The following is a 6,763-nucleotide window of genomic DNA, read 5'->3' as shown; positions in this document are numbered from 1 at the left end:
GTGAATTCCTACATACTTTTATCCCAAGCATTTCAGGTAAGGGATATTCAATCTGTACCTCATTGAATCTGATGTCCCTTTGAAGGCCTGCATCTACTGCTGTGTAATAGATCATTCCAAAAATAGTTTTTAAAACATTGTTATTACATTTCCGGTATGTCAGTATTGCATTAATATTATCTGTTAGCTATTGCAGATTGATCGGGTTCACAATCTCCCAAAAAACAAGTGGATGGCAAAGGCTACATAAAAGGGCTGCAGGAGGGGCCGGGGAGATGGCTCAGGGGAATAAGCGCTTCCCTGGCAAACGCAAGGGCCTCAGTTCAATCCCCAGTGCTGGAAAAAAAAAAAAAAATGGGGGGCTGCAGGAGGTTCAGAAACCCTCTCACAGAATTTGAGACTGTCTGCTTAAAACATCTTCTCTGGATGACCCATATTATGTAGTTATCAGACCAAGGGTGGGGAATAATGAAGAAAGGCAGGAATCTGTGTTGAATGGGACTTGGGAGTCCCTACAAGGACTTCTCTAAGTAATACATCATAGTAGTTTAAAAGAACTATGCTGCCTCCAGGAAGGCTTTCACCATGCCTGCAGTCATATTCCTTACCAAGTTAATTGAGGCTGGAGCCAGGTGTCCCTAGCTGTGGTCTGGTCTTGCCCTTCGTGGCGCCAGGGATTCACTGCCATTCTGGGCTTGCATCTCCAGACAAGAGGCCCTGCTCTGGGCAGACTTACAAGCCAGTTACATGAAAAACCAATTGGTTAATATAAATCCTCCTCAGAGCCATTTTGTAGTGGTCTCCAGCGTGTCAGGAATTCGGGAGTGGCTTGAGTAAACAGACCTGTGTTCTTGTGAGGTTTAAGCCGCAGTGAAAGCTCCTGCGGGCTGGAAGCTTCTCTTTCAAGATGGCTTCTCCAAGCAGCTGTTGGCAGGAGGCCTCAGGGCCCTGCCATGTGGACCTCTCCACAGTGCTGTTTTTAAATGTGAAGAAAGGGACCGAGGAGATGGCTCAGTGGAGTAAGTGCTTCCCTGGCAAGCACAAGGGCCTGAGTTCATTCCCGGTTCTGCCAATAAATAAATAAATAAATAAATAAATATGAAGAAAAATGCACAAAGAACTTCAAGCTGGGCCTGGGGTCTGTGATTGAAGAGCCAGGTGCTTGCCTCAGATATCTACTCCTCCCCCTCTTCCTTGCTAGAAGAGCCTTAGTTTTTGTTTTGTTTTTTTTTAAGAGCCCTAGTTTTATAACAACTCTTTCTTCTTCTTGCCTTTCTTTACTGGTGGCTTCCAGACAAAAACCCTCTCAGAAAGACAAATCATCCTGAGTGGGCAAACAAGAGAGGAGGAGGGCACTCGGGGTGAAGTGCGACCACCATTACCCTCCGCTTCTCTGCTACACTGACCTTGGCGTCCCGCCTGATCCCACTTGATTGCTGTGTCCATTTAGCACAAGAAAATGGAAACTAAGCAGCCAGAGGAAACCTTCCCCAACACTGAAACCAGTGGCGAATTTCGTAAATGTCCTGCAGAAGATGTGGAAGAGGAGCAAGCATTTAAAAGATCTAGAAACAGCGATGAGATGGCTGAATTACAAATTCTGCTTCAGAGCAAGAGTGCTGGGGCAGTGACTAGAAAAGGAGGCAAGAACATTAAGGCTCTCCATACAGACTACAATGCTAGTGTTTCACTCTCAGACAGCAGCGGTCCTGAGCACATATTGAATATCAGTGCTGATACTGAAACAATTGGAGAGATTCTGAAGAAAATCATCCCTACCTTGGAAGAGGGCCTGCAGTTACCGTCACCCACTGCAACCAGTCAGCTCTGCTCCAATCTGATGCTGTGGAATGCTTACATCACCAGCACTAAAAAGGAAGTGACTCTTACTGTAAGCTGAGCCTGTTAATTCATCAAAGTCTGGCAGGAGGAATTTCTGGGGTCAGAGGTCCGAAGATAAAAGAACTTCAAGAGAACACTCAGACAACAATCAAGCTTTTCCAAGAATGCTGTCCCTATTCCACTGACAGAGTTGTTCTTATTGGAGGAAAGCCTGACAGGGTTGTAGAGTACACAAAGATCATCCTTGATCTTGTATCTAAGTCTCCCATCAAAGGACGTGCACAGCCTCATAATCCCAATTTTTATGATGAAACATCCTTGGTCTTATGAGTCTCCCATCAAAGGACGTGCATAGCCTCATAATCTCAATTTTTATGATGAAACTTCCAACCATGGTGGCTTCACCATGATCTTTGATGATCACCGTGGATGGCCAGTAGGATTTCCTATGCGGGGAAGAGGTAGTTTGACAGAATGGCTCCTGGTCAGGGTAAGCATCTCCTGCCTCCTTCTGGAAGAGATTATGATGACATGAGATCTATTATTACTACACAAGTAACTATTCCCAAAGATTTGGTTGGATCTATTATTGGCAAAGATGGTCAGCAGATTAAACAAGGAGCTTCTATCAAAACTGATGAACTGTCTTGGGCTGGGGAGATGGCTCAGTGGAATAAGCGTTTCCCTGGAAAGTGCAAGGGCATGAGTTCAATCCCCGGTTCCGCAAAAAAACAAAACAAAACCAAAACCTGATGAGCCCTTAGAAGGATCCGAACAGCAGCTCATTACCATTACAGGAACACAGAACCAAATACAGAATGCACAGTTTTTGCTGCAGAACAGTATGAAGCAGTATTCTGGCAAGTTTTCTAAGACTAGTGAAGAACTGAAGAAGGCCAGGGTCTACAGGGTCTCACTATGTAGATCAGACTCATAGTGATTCTCCTGCTTTCAGCCTCCTGTAAGCGATGGGATTACAAGTGCGCACCACCAGGCCCAGTCTCAATCGCCATCTCAGTATGCCCCAGGGGCAGGGCCAGCATGGCAAGCCAGAATCAGAGCCAGCGCTCTGACTAAACAGGTGCTTTAGTCTGCTGAGCTATTTGGCCAGTCAAAAGATAAATCTTGATTGATCAAAAACTGAGCCAATCATGATGCTCCCATTCCCAGAAGCCAATGACAAGTGAGAGGTTCTGGCCAATGACAGGTGAGAGGACAATTGCTGAGGCTGATAGGAAAGATTTCATGGGTTCTTGTCAATAACAAAGATAGAAAGTTCCCTTTTCTGTCTCTAGTTCCTGGGTTTGAGGAGGTTTGTTTGTGTGTGTTGGAGGGGGTTGTTTGTGGTTTTTATTGTTTGTTTTGAGACAGGGTCTCACTACAATAACGCAGTATGGTCTTGAACTCCATTACGTAGCCCAGGCTGGCCTAAAGCTCATGGTGTTCCTCCTGCCTCAGCCTCCCCAGTGCTGGGATTATAGGCATTGTACCCCCACATCCAGCCAGTAGCTGTTGTTCAGCACCATCTTGGGCTCAGAAGGAAGGAAGCCAGCCCCAGAGGACAACCTGCAATAGGACAGTGAGAGGCAGGACAGATGCTACAGAACCTGGACATCGGTGTTATTACCGAACCACTGTATTAACCAAGCCAGGAACTGCCTTGTCATTGGAATGCTTGCTATGTAAAACTATATATGTCAGAGGTTCATACTATTTTGAGTTGAGTTATTCATTTTATTTTGTGGTCAAAAGTATCCAAAGCAATGTTTTGGTGATTGTTTTTCTCGTCTACACAGAGGCAAGATCAATGAAGCATGGGATGGGTAAGGCTAAGGGACAAGGGGGGCAAGGAGTATCCATTAAAACATTTTAACCGTGGGGGCCGGGGAGATAGCTCAGTGGCTTAAGTGCCTGTCAGGCAAGTGCAAGGTCCTGAGTTTGATCTCAGGTACCAAAATAAAATAAATAAACTTAAAATGTAAGATGCACACTTAGGGGAAGAAGGGAGATCAAGTAAAACAAAAACACCCCTGCTGTCACCATGGTAGATGTCTCCTTTTTGCAAAACAGGAGTTTTTTAAATGGCCCTCTCCCAGACATAATTGGCTATTTTTCAAGATTTGAGCTAGCTGAGTGCCTCTACTAATCTCTGAATGAGATAGTTTAAGGCGATAAATCATGTCAGGTGTGGTGGTACATGCCTGTAATCCCAGCGTTCTGGAAGTTGAGGTAGGAGACTCCTGGCCAGTTGGAGACCAGCCTGGTCTCTAACAGGAGCTCAAGGCCAGCCTGAACTGCATAGGGAAATTCTGCCTCAAAAAGAAAAAAAAAAAAAGTGCTAAATTATTAAATCCAGATCCTCAGTGCCCCAGCACTGCTCAAACACAAAATATCCCTTACCTTTCAGACTTTGTTTCCTTATTTAGGCAGACACAACGTATCGGATGACTTATACCCTATTTTGGAGTAATTTGGTTGGTTTAATTTCCTGTCCCCTACTGCTTCCTTTTTACAAGGTTGTAGCTGCTTCTCTATACTAAAAAAAAAAAAAAAAAAAAAAAAATTGGTGAGTCATGTTTAAAGAACACATTGTTTCTCTGATGTGAGAAAAGGAAAAGGGTGCGGATGCCAGAGCTTGATGCTGCTACAGCCTGAGAGCCAGGTTCAGCATCCCGAGCTCGACTGCCTGTCTTCACTCATAATCTGCCATCCCTGGCAATGACACCTCTTTTTTTCAAAAAGTACAAAGAGTCAGGAGCTTTGACATCTCTCTCTCTCTGCAGTTGCCTCTGTGGAGTTATTACTGTCTGTGACTGATCTTTATATTTAAACAGTTCAAGCAGGGCGTGGTGATATATACCTGTAACCCCAGCACTTGGGAGGCTGAGGCAGGAGGATCATTGGGAGATGTTCAAGACCACCCTGGGCTACAAAGTGAGCTCGAGGCCAGCCTGAGCAGCACAGGGAGACCCTGTCTCAAAAAAAAAGACCAAAAAAAATTTCAACAGTCTCATTTTTTTTTTAATTTTATTTATTTATGTGTGTGTGTGTGGCCAGCTCACCCACCAGGGGGCGGGGCTGGCTGGCATGTGGTGCTGGAGGATTGAACCTCAGTCCCTGTGCTTTGCTAAGCTTGTTCCAAGTAGGTGCTTTAGACCACTGAGCCATCTCACCAGCCCAGTCTTGTCTCATTTAAATCAGTCTCTTCCCTCCTACTGATGTATCAACCATGGCTGAAAATGACTTTAACCTGAAAAATCTCAAATTTACTCTTTGTCCTTAAATTTCTATAATTTTAGTCTGTGAAATGAACTGACAGTATGCAGCCAACGAGAAAAGGGACACAAATTTTATTACATACCTAAGCATGAGAGCTACACATTCAGTATGAGGCTCAGGACTATATCTTACGGTAGTAAAGTGATGGAGGCGTAAAGGCTTCTGGGACAAAAGGAGGTGGCTCAGGTTGTGAGAATTTGAGGGGAGCAGATTCACTAGCAAAGGTTACCTTTTTCCAGCAAATAAAGTCTCTCAGGTAACAGCCACCTGAGGTCACCTCTATCTGTGTGAGGTTCCCAGTATTTTCTTTCTGTGGAGGGAAAAAAACATGCAGAAACATGGAGGTAGACATCAGAAAATCCACTCTTCCTTTATCCCCAGCTAACTTTACTAATGTAGACAAATAATTTCTTTTTATGAAAGAACAGCTTGGAACTGGGCGTGGTGGTGCATACCTGTGACCCCAGCACTCTGGAGGCTGAGGCAAGAGGATGCCACAAGGACAAGGCCAGGCTGGGCTACAAAGCGAACCTCTGTCTCAAACTACCAACAACAAATGATAGCTTTTCCAAGCCATGCCTGCGCCTGTAGGGGTCTGTAGTTTTGTCAGCAGCTAGTGCAGGTCCTCGCTTCAGTGATAATAGAAAGCAAAACAAAAGTGACAGAACAAAATTATAGGCAGAAGCTGTAATTGGAAAATGAGAGAGAAAATAGGGAGGGGACCCCAGCAGCTAGAGGGAGAGCACCTTGTGAGAGGATCACCCTGGTCTGTTCACAAAAGAACTGAAGACAGCAGTTTTAGGGGTCATTGGGGTGCTGGGGCGATCATTACCTCAATCCTGGCTTCATAGCTCAGGTTGGATTCTCGGGACTAGAGAGGCAAGTCAGGCCCATGGAGGGGTCTCAGCCATGTGGGGCTCTGCTGGGTCACAAGGTGACTGTGGGCTCAGGGCCATGGAGACTTTAGGGTGTGGGCACCGCCAGCCCCAAAGGCACTGGGACAGGTTAGGAAAGCCCAGTACTGATAAACAGACTTCCTGGATGACTAACAGAGCCCGGAGCTAGGGCAGCGGCGGCGGCAGTTCAAAGAGTTTCGTGAAAGGAAGGTCAAGTTTCCCTGCTTTTCAGTATCAGCTGGCATCTGCAGGCCCAAGTGAAGAGTCAGCTTCCAGAAAAGCAAGTTTCTGGGAGGAGAAAACACAGACCAGGCTTTAATGGGTAACAGGTGAACGGCCTGGGGGCTGCTCCTCTGTGTCTGCTCTCAGGCTGTGTCAGGACTAAGTCAGTTTCTCTGAATAACCAACTCAGAATATGCATCCCCTCCCAACTTGCACACGCGCACACACATGCACACACACACACACACATACACACACAGTACATTTTGAGTGATTTGTTTTCCTCTCCCGCTCTATTGCCCTTGAGTTTTCCAAACATTGCAGGAACAGGTTGCATGCTGGGACTTCTGTGTGCATCTGATGGGGGGTCAGGCTGTCCCCTGGAAGGACCTCTGCATGCCTTCTGGCAGGGAGGAAAAAGAAACTGCCTCTGTAGATGACACAAAACAGAGCCCACCAGCCCAGGGGACAGCTGCTCCCAGCACCACTAAACTATGAAAAAGTAACTGCTGCTAGAGCCAGCC

At 45.9% G+C, this 6,763-nt stretch overlaps 1 long non-coding RNA gene across 1 annotated transcript; it reads right to left on the bottom strand.

Annotated features, from left to right (window-relative positions):
* Positions 1-1,295: 1,295 nt before the first annotated feature.
* LOC111813539 lies at positions 1,296-5,619 on the bottom strand. The gene is made up of 3 exons (XR_002818771.1): positions 5,577-5,619; positions 5,351-5,431; positions 1,296-2,353 (listed from the first exon to the last, which is right to left on the bottom strand). It is a non-coding gene; the product is annotated as an uncharacterized LOC111813539 (long non-coding RNA).
* Positions 5,620-6,763: the final 1,144 nt, after the last annotated feature.

This window comes from Octodon degus, unplaced genomic scaffold, assembly GCF_000260255.1.
Source record: "Octodon degus isolate 3935 unplaced genomic scaffold, OctDeg1.0 scaffold00197, whole genome shotgun sequence".
Taxonomy (NCBI): Eukaryota; Metazoa; Chordata; class Mammalia; order Rodentia; family Octodontidae; genus Octodon; species Octodon degus.
Note: the sequence above shows the minus strand (reverse complement) of the source record. Positions and strands in the feature narration are given on the sequence as shown.